Consider the following 15,063-nt stretch of genomic DNA (forward strand, 5'->3'; position numbering starts at 1 on the left):
GGTTGACAACATGTCTTCTTAACGGGAGTCCAGGAGCTCATCTCCACAAATGGACTTTTCAGGATCCTTGGGTGTCTCCGTAGTTTGAAACAAATTCTGGTTATCGCTTCTCGGCCTTTTGGCTAAGATCAAGTGTAGTATCTGTTCTTATCAGTTTAATATCTGATACGTCCCCTATCTGGGGACCATATATTAAATGGATTTTTAGAACAGGGAGATGGAAAAAGAGCTTGCTCTGTCCACTCCACGCATTGACCTGGTATTGCAGTATCTCCAGGACCGGTGCACCCCTTCTTTAATGCAGTTTCTAAAATCAGAAAGAATTGAATTCAATGTTTTTTGTTCATTTTGCTTGTTTGTCGGATTTTGGGATGGACTCTTTGGCTTTGCTTTTCTTCTCCTCATTGGATTTTTCATGTTCAAAGTTGCAGAAGCCAGATTACAAGCTCATTTTGGTTCAACTTCAGCAACTGTGCATTGCATTGCCATGTAATGTGATGCAATGCTATCTTTCTAGCTCTCCCTTTTTACTTCCTTTTGGATAAACAGACATATTAGGCAAGCATTTTGGAGCTTTCACCTAAATAACTACAGGTGGTGAGATAAGCTGCACAATATAATTGACCTTTCAGTATATTGTTGCACACACACCATCTATTTAGCAAATGCCCTTGTTATCAACAGCAGCCTTTTAAACTCACCTGAGCTAACAGGTATGTGCGCTGGTTACTCTGCTGCGCTTAAAATTTCTTTTTTGGTTTGCTACAATGCCTTTTCTGAAACGTTGTCTCCTTCTGCTGGAACACTGACTTCTTTCATTTAATGCCTGCAGACTATAAAAGAGAACCCAACCCAAAAAGTTTGGTTGATTAGTCTGTGGCATTCTGTTAAACTGTTGCTTATGGCGGTCTCTGTGAGCTTCTCAGCGACATTCAGCCAGCCAGGTATCCTGCCTGCAGTAGATGGAATGTGGCAATGGAACGCTGGCTGCGCGTGTCATAATAGGCTCTGAGCCTTTATATACCTGTGCACAGCAGCAGCCACCTTCAGTCTGCTGCTGGACAGCCAGCAGCAGCAGCAGCAGGAGAGGTATGTAATCAGGAGCCCTCCTGCTAAGGGTAGACAGCTGCTCGTTCCACCCCACCCCCCGCCTTAATTGGTTCTCCTCCCTTCCAACGGTGTTGAGGCGGGTGGGAACAGCAGGGGGTGAAGGTGCTGTGTTTAAAGAGGTGGAGTTATGCAGATCTAAAACGCGTGGATTGCAGCAGCAGCAAGCCGAAAAGTGCAGGCATGTAAGGGATCTAGAGGTTGACAACATGTCTTCTTAACGGGAGTCCAGGAGCTCATCTCCACAAATGGACTTTTCAGGATCCTTGGGTGGCTCCGTAGTTTGAAACCAATTCTGGTTATCGCTTCTCGGCCTTTTGGCTAAGATCAAGTGTAGTATCTGTTCTTATCAGTTTAATATCTGATACGTCCCCTATCTGGGGACCATATATTAAATGGATTTTTAGAACAGGGAGATGGAAAAAGAGCTTGCTCTGTCCACTCCACGCATTGACCTGGTATTGCAGTATCTCCAGGACCGGTGCACCCCTTCTTTAATGCAGTTTCTAAAATCAGAAAGAATTGAATTCAATGTTTTTTGTTCATTTTGCTTGTTTGTCGGATTTTGGGATGGACTCTTTGGCTTTGCTTTTCTTCTCCTCATTGGATTTTTCATGTTCAAAGTTGCAGAAGCCAGATTACAAGCTCATTTTGGTTCAACTTCAGCAACTGTGCATTGCATTGCCATGTAATGTGATGCAATGCTATCTTTCTAGCTCTCCCTTTTTACTTCCTTTTGGATAAACAGACATATTAGGCAAGCATTTTGGAGCTTTCACCTAAATAACTACAGGTGGTGAGATAAGCTGCACAATATAATTGACCTTTCAGTATATTGTTGCACACACACCATCTATTTAGCAAATGCCCTTGTTATCAACAGCAGCCTTTTAAACTCACCTGAGCTAACAGGTATGTGCGCTGGTTACTCTGCTGCGCTTAAAATTTCTTTTTTGGTTTGCTACAATGCCTTTTCTGAAACGTTGTCTCCTTCTGCTGGAACACTGACTTCTTTCATTTAATGCCTGCAGACTATAAAAGAGAACCCAACCCAAAAAGTTTGGTTGATTAGTCTGTGGCATTCTGTTAAACTGTTGCTTATGGCGGTGTCTGTGAGCTTCTCAGCGACATTCAGCCAGCCAGGTATCCTGCCTGCAGTAGATGGAATGTGGCAATGGAACGCTGGCTGCGCGTGTCATAATAGGCTCTGAGCCTTTATATACCTGTGCACAGCAGCAGCCACCTTCAGTCTGCTGCTGGACAGCCAGCAGCAGCAGCAGCAGGAGAGGTATGTAATCAGGAGCCCTCCTGCTAAGGGTAGACAGCTGCTCGTTCCACCCCACCCCCCGCCTTAATTGGTTCTCCTCCCTTCCAACGGTGTTGAGGCGGGTGGGAACAGCAGGGGGTGAAGGTGCTGTGTTTAAAGAGGTGGAGTTATGCAGATCTAAAACGCGTGGATTGCAGCAGCAGCAAGCCGAAAAGTGCAGGCATGTAAGGGATCTAGAGGTTGACAACATGTCTTCTTAACGGGAGTCCAGGAGCTCATCTCCACAAATGGACTTTTCAGGATCCTTGGGTGGCTCCGTAGTTTGAAACCAATTCTGGTTATCGCTTCTCGGCCTTTTGGCTAAGATCAAGTGTAGTATCTGTTCTTATCAGTTTAATATCTGATACGTCCCCTATCTGGGGACCATATATTAAATGGATTTTTAGAACAGGGAGAGGGAAAAAGAGCTTGCTCTGTCCACTCCACGCATTGACCTGGTATTGCAGTATCTCCAGGACCGGTGCACCCCTTCTTTAATGCAGTTTCTAAAATCAGAAAGAATTGAATTCAATGTTTTTTGTTCATTTTGCTTGTTTGTCGGATTTTGGGATGGACTCTTTGGCTTTGCTTTTCTTCTCCTCATTGGATTTTTCATGTTCAAAGTTGCAGAAGCCAGATTACAAGCTCATTTTGGTTCAACTTCAGCAACTGTGCATTGCATTGCCATGTAATGTGATGCAATGCTATCTTTCTAGCTCTCCCTTTTTACTTCCTTTTGGATAAACAGACATATTAGGCAAGCATTTTGGAGCTTTCACCTAAATAACTACAGGTGGTGAGATAAGCTGCACAATATAATTGACCTTTCAGTATATTGTTGCACACACACCATCTATTTAGCAAATGCCCTTGTTATCAACAGCAGCCTTTTAAACTCACCTGAGCTAACAGGTATGTGCGCTGGTTACTCTGCTGCGCTTAAAATTTCTTTTTTGGTTTGCTACAATGCCTTTTCTGAAACGTTGTCTCCTTCTGCTGGAACACTGACTTCTTTCATTTAATGCCTGCAGACTATAAAAGAGAACCCAACCCAAAAAGTTTGGTTGATTAGTCTGTGGCATTCTGTTAAACTGTTGCTTATGGCGGTCTCTGTGAGCTTCTCAGCGACATTCAGCCAGCCAGGTATCCTGCCTGCAGTAGATGGAATGTGGCAATGGAACGCTGGCTGCGCGTGTCATAATAGGCTCTGAGCCTTTATATACCTGTGCACAGCAGCAGCCACCTTCAGTCTGCTGCTGGACAGCCAGCAGCAGCAGCAGCAGGAGAGGTATGTAATCAGGAGCCCTCCTGCTAAGGGTAGACAGCTGCTCGTTCCACCCCACCCCCCGCCTTAATTGGTTCTCCTCCCTTCCAACGGTGTTGAGGCGGGTGGGAACAGCAGGGGGTGAAGGTGCTGTGTTTAAAGAGGTGGAGTTATGCAGATCTAAAACGCGTGGATTGCAGCAGCAGCAAGCCGAAAAGTGCAGGCATGTAAGGGATCTAGAGGTTGACAACATGTCTTCTTAACGGGAGTCCAGGAGCTCATCTCCACAAATGGACTTTTCAGGATCCTTGGGTGGCTCCGTAGTTTGAAACCAATTCTGGTTATCGCTTCTCGGCCTTTTGGCTAAGATCAAGTGTAGTATCTGTTCTTATCAGTTTAATATCTGATACGTCCCCTATCTGGGGACCATATATTAAATGGATTTTTAGAACAGGGAGATGGAAAAAGAGCTTGCTCTGTCCACTCCACGCATTGACCTGGTATTGCAGCATCTCCAGGACCGGTGCACCCCTTCTTTAATGCAGTTTCTAAAATCAGAAAGAATTGAATTCAATGTTTTTTGTTCATTTTGCTTGTTTGTCGGATTTTGGGATGGACTCTTTGGCTTTGCTTTTCTTCTCCTCATTGGATTTTTCATGTTCAAAGTTGCAGAAGCCAGATTACAAGCTCATTTTGGTTCAACTTCAGCAACTGTGCATTGCATTGCCATGTAATGTGATGCAATGCTATCTTTCTAGCTCTCCCTTTTTACTTCCTTTTGGATAAACAGACATATTAGGCAAGCATTTTGGAGCTTTCACCTAAATAACTACAGGTGGTGAGATAAGCTGCACAATATAATTGACCTTTCAGTATATTGTTGCACACACACCATCTATTTAGCAAATGCCCTTGTTATCAACAGCAGCCTTTTAAACTCACCTGAGCTAACAGGTATGTGCGCTGGTTACTCTGCTGCGCTTAAAATTTCTTTTTTGGTTTGCTACAATGCCTTTTCTGAAACGTTGTCTCCTTCTGCTGGAACACTGACTTCTTTCATTTAATGCCTGCAGACTATAAAAGAGAACCCAACCCAAAAAGTTTGGTTGATTAGTCTGTGGCATTCTGTTAAACTGTTGCTTATGGCGGTCTCTGTGAGCTTCTCAGCGACATTCAGCCAGCCAGGTATCCTGCCTGCAGTAGATGGAATGTGGCAATGGAACGCTGGCTGCGCGTGTCATAATAGGCTCTGAGCCTTTATATACCTGTGCACAGCAGCAGCCACCTTCAGTCTGCTGCTGGACAGCCAGCAGCAGCAGCAGCAGGAGAGGTATGTAATCAGGAGCCCTCCTGCTAAGGGTAGACAGCTGCTCGTTCCACCCCACCCCCCGCCTTAATTGGTTCTCCTCCCTTCCAACGGTGTTGAGGCGGGTGGGAACAGCAGGGGGTGAAGGTGCTGTGTTTAAAGAGGTGGAGTTATGCAGATCTAAAACGCGTGGATTGCAGCAGCAGCAAGCCGAAAAGTGCAGGCATGTAAGGGATCTAGAGGTTGACAACATGTCTTCTTAACGGGAGTCCAGGAGCTCATCTCCACAAATGGACTTTTCAGGATCCTTGGGTGGCTCCGTAGTTTGAAACCAATTCTGGTTATCGCTTCTCGGCCTTTTGGCTAAGATCAAGTGTAGTATCTGTTCTTATCAGTTTAATATCTGATACGTCCCCTATCTGGGGACCATATATTAAATGGATTTTTAGAACAGGGAGATGGAAAAAGAGCTTGCTCTGTCCACTCCACGCATTGACCTGGTATTGCAGTATCTCCAGGACCGGTGCACCCCTTCTTTAATGCAGTTTCTAAAATCAGAAAGAATTGAATTCAATGTTTTTTGTTCATTTTGCTTGTTTGTCGGATTTTGGGATGGACTCTTTGGCTTTGCTTTTCTTCTCCTCATTGGATTTTTCATGTTCAAAGTTGCAGAAGCCAGATTACAAGCTCATTTTGGTTCAACTTCAGCAACTGTGCATTGCATTGCCATGTAATGTGATGCAATGCTATCTTTCTAGCTCTCCCTTTTTACTTCCTTTTGGATAAACAGACATATTAGGCAAGCATTTTGGAGCTTTCACCTAAATAACTACAGGTGGTGAGATAAGCTGCACAATATAATTGACCTTTCAGTATATTGTTGCACACACACCATCTATTTAGCAAATGCCCTTGTTATCAACAGCAGCCTTTTAAACTCACCTGAGCTAACAGGTATGTGCGCTGGTTACTCTGCTGCGCTTAAAATTTCTTTTTTGGTTTGCTACAATGCCTTTTCTGAAACGTTGTCTCACTCTGCTGGAACACTGACTTCTTTCATTTAATGCCTGCAGACTATAAAAGAGAACCCAACCCAAAAAGTTTGGTTGATTAGTCTGTGGCATTCTGTTAAACTGTTGCTTATGGCGGTCTCTGTGAGCTTCTCAGCGACATTCAGCCAGCCAGGTATCCTGCCTGCAGTAGATGGAATGTGGCAATGGAACGCTGGCTGCGCGTGTCATAATAGGCTCTGAGCCTTTATATACCTGTGCACAGCAGCAGCCACCTTCAGTCTGCTGCTGGACAGCCAGCAGCAGCAGCAGCAGGAGAGGTATGTAATCAGGAGCCCTCCTGCTAAGGGTAGACAGCTGCTCGTTCCACCCCACCCCCCGCCTTAATTGGTTCTCCTCCCTTCCAACGGTGTTGAGGCGGGTGGGAACAGCAGGGGGTGAAGGTGCTGTGTTTAAAGAGGTGGAGTTATGCAGATCTAAAACGCGTGGATTGCAGCAGCAGCAAGCCGAAAAGTGCAGGCATGTAAGGGATCTAGAGGTTGACAACATGTCTTCTTAACGGGAGTCCAGGAGCTCATCTCCACAAATGGACTTTTCAGGATCCTTGGGTGGCTCCGTAGTTTGAAACCAATTCTGTTTATCGCTTCTCGGCCTTTTGGCTAAGATCAAGTGTAGTATCTGTTCTTATCAGTTTAATATCTGATACGTCCCCTATCTGGGGACCATATATTAAATGGATTTTTAGAACAGGGAGATGGAAAAAGAGCTTGCTCTGTCCACTCCACGCATTGACCTGGTATTGCAGTATCTCCAGGACCGGTGCACCCCTTCTTTAATGCAGTTTCTAAAATCAGAAAGAATTGAATTCAATGTTTTTTGTTCATTTTGCTTGTTTGTCGGATTTTGGGATGGACTCTTTGGCTTTGCTTTTCTTCTCCTCATTGGATTTTTCATGATCAAAGTTGCAGAAGCCAGATTACAAGCTCATTTTGGTTCAACTTCAGCAACTGTGCATTGCATTGCCATGTAATGTGATGCAATGCTATCTTTCTAGCTCTCCCTTTTTACTTCCTTTTGGATAAACAGACATATTAGGCAAGCATTTTGGAGCTTTCACCTAAATAACTACAGGTGGTGAGATAAGCTGCACAATATAATTGACCTTTCAGTATATTGTTGCACACACACCATCTATTTAGCAAATGCCCTTGTTATCAACAGCAGCCTTTTAAACTCACCTGAGCTAACAGGTATGTGCGCTGGTTACTCTGCTGCGCTTAAAATTTCTTTTTTGGTTTGCTACAATGCCTTTTCTGAAACGTTGTCTCCCTCTGCTGGAACACTGACTTCTTTCATTTAATGCCTGCAGACTATAAAAGAGAACCCAACCCAAAAAGTTTGGTTGATTAGTCTGTGGCATTCTGTTAAACTGTTGCTTATGGCGGTCTCTGTGAGCTTCTCAGCGACATTCAGCCAGCCAGGTATCCTGCCTGCAGTAGATGGAATGTGGCAATGGAACGCTGGCTGCGCGTGTCATAATAGGCTCTGAGCCTTTATATACCTGTGCACAGCAGCAGCCACCTTCAGTCTGCTGCTGGACAGCCAGCAGCAGCAGCAGCAGGAGAGGTATGTAATCAGGAGCCCTCCTGCTAAGGGTAGACAGCTGCTCGTTCCACCCCACCCCCCGCCTTAATTGGTTCTCCTCCCTTCCAACGGTGTTGAGGCGGGTGGGAACAGCAGGGGGTGAAGGTGCTGTGTTTAAAGAGGTGGAGTTATGCAGATCTAAAACGCGTGGATTGCAGCAGCAGCAAGCCGAAAAGTGCAGGCATGTAAGGGATCTAGAGGTTGACAACATGTCTTCTTAACGGGAGTCCAGGAGCTCATCTCCACAAATGGACTTTTCAGGATCCTTGGGTGGCTCCGTAGTTTGAAACCAATTCTGGTTATCGCTTCTCGGCCTTTTGGCTAAGATCAAGTGTAGTATCTGTTCTTATCAGTTTAATATCTGATACGTCCCCTATCTGGGGACCATATATTAAATGGATTTTTAGAACAGGGAGATGGAAAAAGAGCTTTCTCTGTCCACTCCACGCATTGACCTGGTATTGCAGTATCTCCAGGACCGGTGCACCCCTTCTTTAATGCAGTTTCTAAAATCAGAAAGAATTGAATTCAATGTTTTTTGTTCATTTTGCTTGTTTGTCGGATTTTGGGATGGACTCTTTGGCTTTGCTTTTCTTCTCCTCATTGGATTTTTCATGTTCAAAGTTGCAGAAGCCAGATTACAAGCTCATTTTGGTTCAACTTCAGCAACTGTGCATTGCATTGCCATGTAATGTGATGCAATGCTATCTTTCTAGCTCTCCCTTTTTACTTCCTTTTGGATAAACAGACATATTAGGCAAGCATTTTGGAGCTTTCACCTAAATAACTACAGGTGGTGAGATAAGCTGCACAATATAATTGACCTTTCAGTATATTGTTGCACACACACCATCTATTTAGCAAATGCCCTTGTTATCAACAGCAGCCTTTTAAACTCACCTGAGCTAACAGGTATGTGCGCTGGTTACTCTGCTGCGCTTAAAATTTCTTTTTTGGTTTGCTACAATGCCTTTTCTGAAACATTGTCTCCTTCTGCTGGAACACTGACTTCTTTCATTTAATGCCTGCAGACTATAAAAGAGAACCCAACCCAAAAAGTTTGGTTGATTAGTCTGTGGCATTCTGTTAAACTGTTGCTTATGGCGGTCTCTGTGATCTTCTCAGCGACATTCAGCCAGCCAGGTATCCTGCCTGCAGTAGATGGAATGTGGCAATGGAACGCTGGCTGCGCGTGTCATAATAGGCTCTGAGCCTTTATATACCTGTGCACAGCAGCAGCCACCTTCAGTCTGCTGCTGGACAGCCAGCAGCAGCAGCAGCAGGAGAGGTATGTAATCAGGAGCCCTCCTGCTAAGGGTAGACAGCTGCTCGTTCCACCCCACCCCCCGCCTTAATTGGTTCTCCTCCCTTCCAACGGTGTTGAGGCGGGTGGGAACAGCAGGGGGTGAAGGTGCTGTGTTTAAAGAGGTGGAGTTATGCAGATCTAAAACGCGTGGATTGCAGCAGCAGCAAGCCGAAAAGTGCAGGCATGTAAGGGATCTAGAGGTTGACAACATGTCTTCTTAACGGGAGTCCAGGAGCTCATCTCCACAAATGGACTTTTCAGGATCCTTGGGTGGCTCCGTAGTTTGAAACCAATTCTGGTTATCGCTTCTCGGCCTTTTGGCTAAGATCAAGTGTAGTATCTGTTCTTATCAGTTTAATATCTGATACGTCCCCTATCTGGGGACCATATATTAAATGGATTTTTAGAACAGGGAGATGGAAAAAGAGCTTGCTCTGTCCACTCCACGCATTGACCTGGTATTGCAGTATCTCCAGGACCGGTGCACCCCTTCTTTAATGCAGTTTCTAAAATCAGAAAGAATTGAATTCAATGTTTTTTGTTCATTTTGCTTGTTTGTCGGATTTTGGGATGGACTCTTTGGCTTTGCTTTTCTTCTCCTCATTGGATTTTTCATGTTCAAAGTTGCAGAAGCCAGATTACAAGCTCATTTTGGTTCAACTTCAGCAACTGTGCATTGCATTGCCATGTAATGTGATGCAATGCTATCTTTCTAGCTCTCCCTTTTTACTTCCTTTTGGATAAACAGACATATTAGGCAAGCATTTTGGAGCTTTCACCTAAATAACTACAGGTGGTGAGATAAGCTGCACAATATAATTGACCTTTCAGTATATTGTTGCACACACACCATCTATTTAGCAAATGCCCTTGTTATCAACAGCAGCCTTTTAAACTCACCTGAGCTAACAGGTATGTGCGCTGGTTACTCTGCTGCGCTTAAAATTTCTTTTTTGGTTTGCTACAATGCCTTTTCTGAAACGTTGTCTCCTTCTGCTGGAACACTGACTTCTTTCATTTAATGCCTGCAGACTATAAAAGAGAACCCAACCCAAAAAGTTTGGTTGATTAGTCTGTGGCATTCTGTTAAACTGTTGCTTATGGCGGTCTCTGTGAGCTTCTCAGCGACATTCAGCCAGCCAGGTATCCTGCCTGCAGTAGATGGAATGTGGCAATGGAACGCTGGCTGCGCGTGTCATAATAGGCTCTGAGCCTTTATATACCTGTGCACAGCAGCAGCCACCTTCAGTCTGCTGCTGGACAGCCAGCAGCAGCAGCAGCAGGAGAGGTATGTAATCAGGAGCCCTCCTGCTAAGGGTAGACAGCTGCTCGTTCCACCCCACCCCCCGCCTTAATTGGTTCTCCTCCCTTCCAACGGTGTTGAGGCGGGTGGGAACAGCAGGGGGTGAAGGTGCTGTGTTTAAAGAGGTGGAGTTATGCAGATCTAAAACGCGTGGATTGCAGCAGCAGCAAGCCGAAAAGTGCAGGCATGTAAGGGATCTAGAGGTTGACAACATGTCTTCTTAACGGGAGTCCAGGAGCTCATCTCCACAAATGGACTTTTCAGGATCCTTGGGTGGCTCCGTAGTTTGAAACCAATTCTGGTTATCGCTTCTCGGCCTTTTGGCTAAGATCAAGTGTAGTATCTGTTCTTATCAGTTTAATATCTGATACGTCCCCTATCTGGGGACCATATATTAAATGGATTTTTAGAACAGGGAGATGGAAAAAGAGCTTGCTCTGTCCACTCCACGCATTGACCTGGTATTGCAGTATCTCCAGGACCGGTGCACCCCTTCTTTAATGCAGTTTCTAAAATCAGAAAGAATTGAATTCAATGTTTTTTGTTCATTTTGCTTGTTTGTCGGATTTTGGGATGGACTCTTTGGCTTTGCTTTTCTTCTCCTCATTGGATTTTTCATGTTCAAAGTTGCAGAAGCCAGATTACAAGCTCATTTTGGTTCAACTTCAGCAACTGTGCATTGCATTGCCATGTAATGTGATGCAATGCTATCTTTCTAGCTCTCCCTTTTTACTTCCTTTTGGATAAACAGACATATTAGGCAAGCATTTTGGAGCTTTCACCTAAATAACTACAGGTGGTGAGATAAGCTGCACAATATAATTGACCTTTCAGTATATTGTTGCACACACACCATCTATTTAGCAAATGCCCTTGTTATCAACAGCAGCCTTTTAAACTCACCTGAGCTAACAGGTATGTGCGCTGGTTACTCTGCTGCGCTTAAAATTTCTTTTTTGGTTTGCTACAATGCCTTTTCTGAAACGTTGTCTCCTTCTGCTGGAACACTGACTTCTTTCATTTAATGCCTGCAGACTATAAAAGAGAACCCAACCCAAAAAGTTTGGTTGATTAGTCTGTGGCATTCTGTTAAACAGTTGCTTATGGCGGTCTCTGTGAGCTTCTCAGCGACATTCAGCCAGCCAGGTATCCTGCCTGCAGTAGATGGAATGTGGCAATGGAACGCTGGCTGCGCGTGTCATAATAGGCTCTGAGCCTTTATATACCTGTGCACAGCAGCAGCCACCTTCAGTCTGCTGCTGGACAGCCAGCAGCAGCAGCAGCAGGAGAGGTATGTAATCAAGAGCCCTCCTGCTAAGGGTAGACAGCTGCTCGTTCCACCCCACCCCCCGCCTTAATTGGTTCTCCTCCCTTCCAACGGTGTTGAGGCGGGTGGGAACAGCAGGGGGTGAAGGTGCTGTGTTTAAAGAGGTGGAGTTATGCAGATCTAAAACGCGTGGATTGCAGCAGCAGCAAGCCGAAAAGTGCAGGCATGTAAGGGATCTAGAGGTTGACAACATGTCTTCTTAACGGGAGTCCAGGAGCTCATCTCCACAAATGGACTTTTCAGGATCCTTGGGTGGCTCCGTAGTTTGAAACCAATTCTGGTTATCGCTTCTCGGCCTTTTGGCTAAGATCAAGTGTAGTATCTGTTCTTATCAGTTTAATATCTGATACGTCCCCTATCTGGGGACCATATATTAAATGGATTTTTAGAACAGGGAGATGGAAAAAGAGCTTGCTCTGTCCACTCCACGCATTGACCTGGTATTGCAGTATCTCCAGGACCGGTGCACCCCTTCTTTAATGCAGTTTCTAAAATCAGAAAGAATTGAATTCAATGTTTTTTGTTCATTTTGCTTGTTTGTCGGATTTTGGGATGGACTCTTTGGCTTTGCTTTTCTTCTCCTCATTGGATTTTTCATGTTCAAAGTTGCAGAAGCCAGATTACAAGCTCATTTTGGTTCAACTTCAGCAACTGTGCATTGCATTGCCATGTAATGTGATGCAATGCTATCTTTCTAGCTCTCCCTTTTTACTTCCTTTTTGATAAACAGACATATTAGGCAAGCATTTTGGAGCTTTCACCTAAATAACTACAGGTGGTGAGATAAGCTGCACAATATAATTGACCTTTCAGTATATTGTTGCACACACACCATCTATTTAGCAAATGCCCTTGTTATCAACAGCAGCCTTTTAAACTCACCTGAGCTAACAGGTATGTGCGCTGGTTACTCTGCTGCGCTTAAAATTTCTTTTTTGGTTTGCTACAATGCCTTTTCTGAAACGTTGTCTCCTTCTGCTGGAACACTGACTTCTTTCATTTAATGCCTGCAGACTATAAAAGAGAACCCAACCCAAAAAGTTTGGTTGATTAGTCTGTGGCATTCTGTTAAACTGTTGCTTATGGCGGTCTCTGTGAGCTTCTCAGCGACATTCAGCCAGCCAGGTATCCTGCCTGCAGTAGATGGAATGTGGCAATGGAACGCTGGCTGCGCGTGTCATAATAGGCTCTGAGCCTTTATATACCTGTGCACAGCAGCAGCCACCTTCAGTCTGCTGCTGGACAGCCAGCAGCAGCAGCAGCAGGAGAGGTATGTAATCAGGAGCCCTCCTGCTAAGGGTAGACAGCTGCTCGTTCCACCCCACCCCCCGCCTTAATTGGTTCTCCTCCCTTCCAACGGTGTTGAGGCGGGTGGGAACAGCAGGGGGTGAAGGTGCTGTGTTTAAAGAGGTGGAGTTATGCAGATCTAAAACGCGTGGATTGCAGCAGCAGCAAGCCGAAAAGTGCAGGCATGTAAGGGATCTAGAGGTTGACAACATGTCTTCTTAACGGGAGTCCAGGAGCTCATCTCCACAAATGGACTTTTCAGGATCCTTGGGTGGCTCCGTAGTTTGAAACCAATTCTGGTTATCGCTTCTCGGCCTTTTGGCTAAGATCAAGTGTAGTATCTGTTCTTATCAGTTTAATATCTGATACGTCCCCTATCTGGGGACCATATATTAAATGGATTTTTAGAACAGGGAGATGGAAAAAGAGCTTGCTCTGTCCACTCCACGCATTGACCTGGTATTGCAGTATCTCCAGGACCGGTGCACCCCTTCTTTAATGCAGTTTCTAAAATCAGAAAGAATTGAATTCAATGTTTTTTGTTCATTTTGCTTGTTTGTCGGATTTTGGGATGGACTCTTTGGCTTTGCTTTTCTTCTCCTCATTGGATTTTTCATGTTCAAAGTTGCAGAAGCCAGATTACAAGCTCATTTTGGTTCAACTTCAGCAACTGTGCATTGCATTGCCATGTAATGTGATGCAATGCTATCTTTCTAGCTCTCCCTTTTTACTTCCTTTTGGATAAACAGACATATTAGGCAAGCATTTTGGAGCTTTCACCTAAATAACTACAGGTGGTGAGATAAGCTGCACAATATAATTGACCTTTCAGTATATTGTTGCACACACACCATCTATTTAGCAAATGCCCTTGTTATCAACAGCAGCCTTTTAAACTCACCTGAGCTAACAGGTATGTGCGCTGGTTACTCTGCTGCGCTTAAAATTTCTTTTTTGGTTTGCTACAATGCCTTTTCTGAAACGTTGTCTCCTTCTGCTGGAACACTGACTTCTTTCATTTAATGCCTGCAGACTATAAAAGAGAACCCAACCCAAAAAGTTTGGTTGATTAGTCTGTGGCATTCTGTTAAACTGTTGCTTATGGCGGTCTCTGTGAGCTTCTCAGCGACATTCAGCCAGCCAGGTATCCTGCCTGCAGTAGATGGAATGTGGCAATGGAACGCTGGCTGCGCGTGTCATAATAGGCTCTGAGCCTTTATATACCTGTGCACAGCAGCAGCCACCTTCAGTCTGCTGCTGGACAGCCAGCAGCAGCAGCAGCAGGAGAGGTATGTAATCAGGAGCCCTCCTGCTAAGGGTAGACAGCTGCTCGTTCCACCCCACCCCCCGCCTTAATTGGTTCTCCTCCCTTCCAACGGTGTTGAGGCGGGTGGGAACAGCAGGGGGTGAAGGTGCTGTGTTTAAAGAGGTGGAGTTATGCAGATCTAAAACGCGTGGATTGCAGCAGCAGCAAGCCGAAAAGTGCAGGCATGTAAGGGATCTAGAGGTTGACAACATGTCTTCTTAACGGGAGTCCAGGAGCTCATCTCCACAAATGGACTTTTCAGGATCCTTGGGTGGCTCCGTAGTTTGAAACCAATTCTGGTTATCGCTTCTCGGCCTTTTGGCTAAGATCAAGTGTAGTATCTGTTCTTATCAGTTTAATATCTGATACGTCCCCTATCTGGGGACCATATATTAAATGGATTTTTAGAACAGGGAGATGGAAAAAGAGCTTGCTCTGTCCACTCCACGCATTGACCTGGTATTGCAGTATCTCCAGGACCGGTGCACCCCTTCTTTAATGCAGTTTCTAAAATCAGAAAGAATTGAATTCAATGTTTTTTGTTCATTTTGCTTGTTTGTCGGATTTTGGGATGGACTCTTTGGCTTTGCTTTTCTTCTCCTCATTGGATTTTTCATGTTCAAAGTTGCAGAAGCCAGATTACAAGCTCATTTTGGTTCAACTTCAGCAACTGTGCATTGCATTGCCATGTAATGTGATGCAATGCTATCTTTCTAGCTCTCCCTTTTTACTTCCTTTTGGATAAACAGACATATTAGGCAAGCATTTTGGAGCTTTCACCTAAATAACTACAGGTGGTGAGATAAGCTGCACAATATAATTGACCTTTCAGTATATTGTTGCACACACACCATCTATTTAGCAAATGCCCTTGTTATCAACAGCAGCCTTTTAAAC

The 15,063-nt window shown here is 44.7% G+C and overlaps 12 non-coding genes across 12 annotated transcripts; all 12 read left to right on the forward strand.

The window, feature by feature from the left end:
• The first annotated feature begins 102 nt into the window (after window positions 1–102).
• LOC141149206 (U2 spliceosomal RNA) lies at window positions 103–293 on the forward strand. The gene has a single exon (XR_012245513.1). It is a non-coding gene; the product is annotated as a U2 spliceosomal RNA (small nuclear RNA).
• A 1,115-nt stretch (window positions 294–1,408) lies between these two features.
• LOC141149207 (U2 spliceosomal RNA) lies at window positions 1,409–1,599 on the forward strand. The gene has a single exon (XR_012245514.1). It is a non-coding gene; the product is annotated as a U2 spliceosomal RNA (small nuclear RNA).
• A 1,115-nt stretch (window positions 1,600–2,714) lies between these two features.
• On the forward strand, window positions 2,715–2,905 carry LOC141274359 (U2 spliceosomal RNA). Its single transcript, XR_012322639.1, has one exon. It is a non-coding gene; the product is annotated as a U2 spliceosomal RNA (small nuclear RNA).
• A 1,115-nt stretch (window positions 2,906–4,020) lies between these two features.
• On the forward strand, window positions 4,021–4,211 carry LOC141149645 (U2 spliceosomal RNA). The gene has a single exon (XR_012245936.1). It is a non-coding gene; the product is annotated as a U2 spliceosomal RNA (small nuclear RNA).
• A 1,115-nt stretch (window positions 4,212–5,326) lies between these two features.
• Window positions 5,327–5,517, forward strand: LOC141149208 (U2 spliceosomal RNA). Its single transcript, XR_012245515.1, has one exon. It is a non-coding gene; the product is annotated as a U2 spliceosomal RNA (small nuclear RNA).
• A 1,115-nt stretch (window positions 5,518–6,632) lies between these two features.
• On the forward strand, window positions 6,633–6,823 carry LOC141149209 (U2 spliceosomal RNA). Its single transcript, XR_012245516.1, has one exon. It is a non-coding gene; the product is annotated as a U2 spliceosomal RNA (small nuclear RNA).
• Window positions 6,824–7,938: 1,115 nt separating this feature from the next.
• LOC141150012 (U2 spliceosomal RNA) lies at window positions 7,939–8,129 on the forward strand. Its single transcript, XR_012246286.1, has one exon. It is a non-coding gene; the product is annotated as a U2 spliceosomal RNA (small nuclear RNA).
• Window positions 8,130–9,244: 1,115 nt separating this feature from the next.
• LOC141149210 (U2 spliceosomal RNA) lies at window positions 9,245–9,435 on the forward strand. The gene has a single exon (XR_012245517.1). It is a non-coding gene; the product is annotated as a U2 spliceosomal RNA (small nuclear RNA).
• A 1,115-nt stretch (window positions 9,436–10,550) lies between these two features.
• Window positions 10,551–10,741, forward strand: LOC141149211 (U2 spliceosomal RNA). Its single transcript, XR_012245518.1, has one exon. It is a non-coding gene; the product is annotated as a U2 spliceosomal RNA (small nuclear RNA).
• Window positions 10,742–11,856: 1,115 nt separating this feature from the next.
• LOC141149212 (U2 spliceosomal RNA) lies at window positions 11,857–12,047 on the forward strand. Its single transcript, XR_012245519.1, has one exon. It is a non-coding gene; the product is annotated as a U2 spliceosomal RNA (small nuclear RNA).
• Window positions 12,048–13,162: 1,115 nt separating this feature from the next.
• LOC141149213 (U2 spliceosomal RNA) lies at window positions 13,163–13,353 on the forward strand. Its single transcript, XR_012245520.1, has one exon. It is a non-coding gene; the product is annotated as a U2 spliceosomal RNA (small nuclear RNA).
• Window positions 13,354–14,468: 1,115 nt separating this feature from the next.
• Window positions 14,469–14,659, forward strand: LOC141149215 (U2 spliceosomal RNA). Its single transcript, XR_012245522.1, has one exon. It is a non-coding gene; the product is annotated as a U2 spliceosomal RNA (small nuclear RNA).
• Window positions 14,660–15,063: the final 404 nt, after the last annotated feature.

Source organism: Phyllobates terribilis, unplaced genomic scaffold (genome assembly GCF_046119375.1).
Source record: "Phyllobates terribilis strain yellow unplaced genomic scaffold, ASM4611937v1 Scaffold_5__5_contigs__length_657084704, whole genome shotgun sequence".
Taxonomy (NCBI): Eukaryota; Metazoa; Chordata; class Amphibia; order Anura; family Dendrobatidae; genus Phyllobates; species Phyllobates terribilis.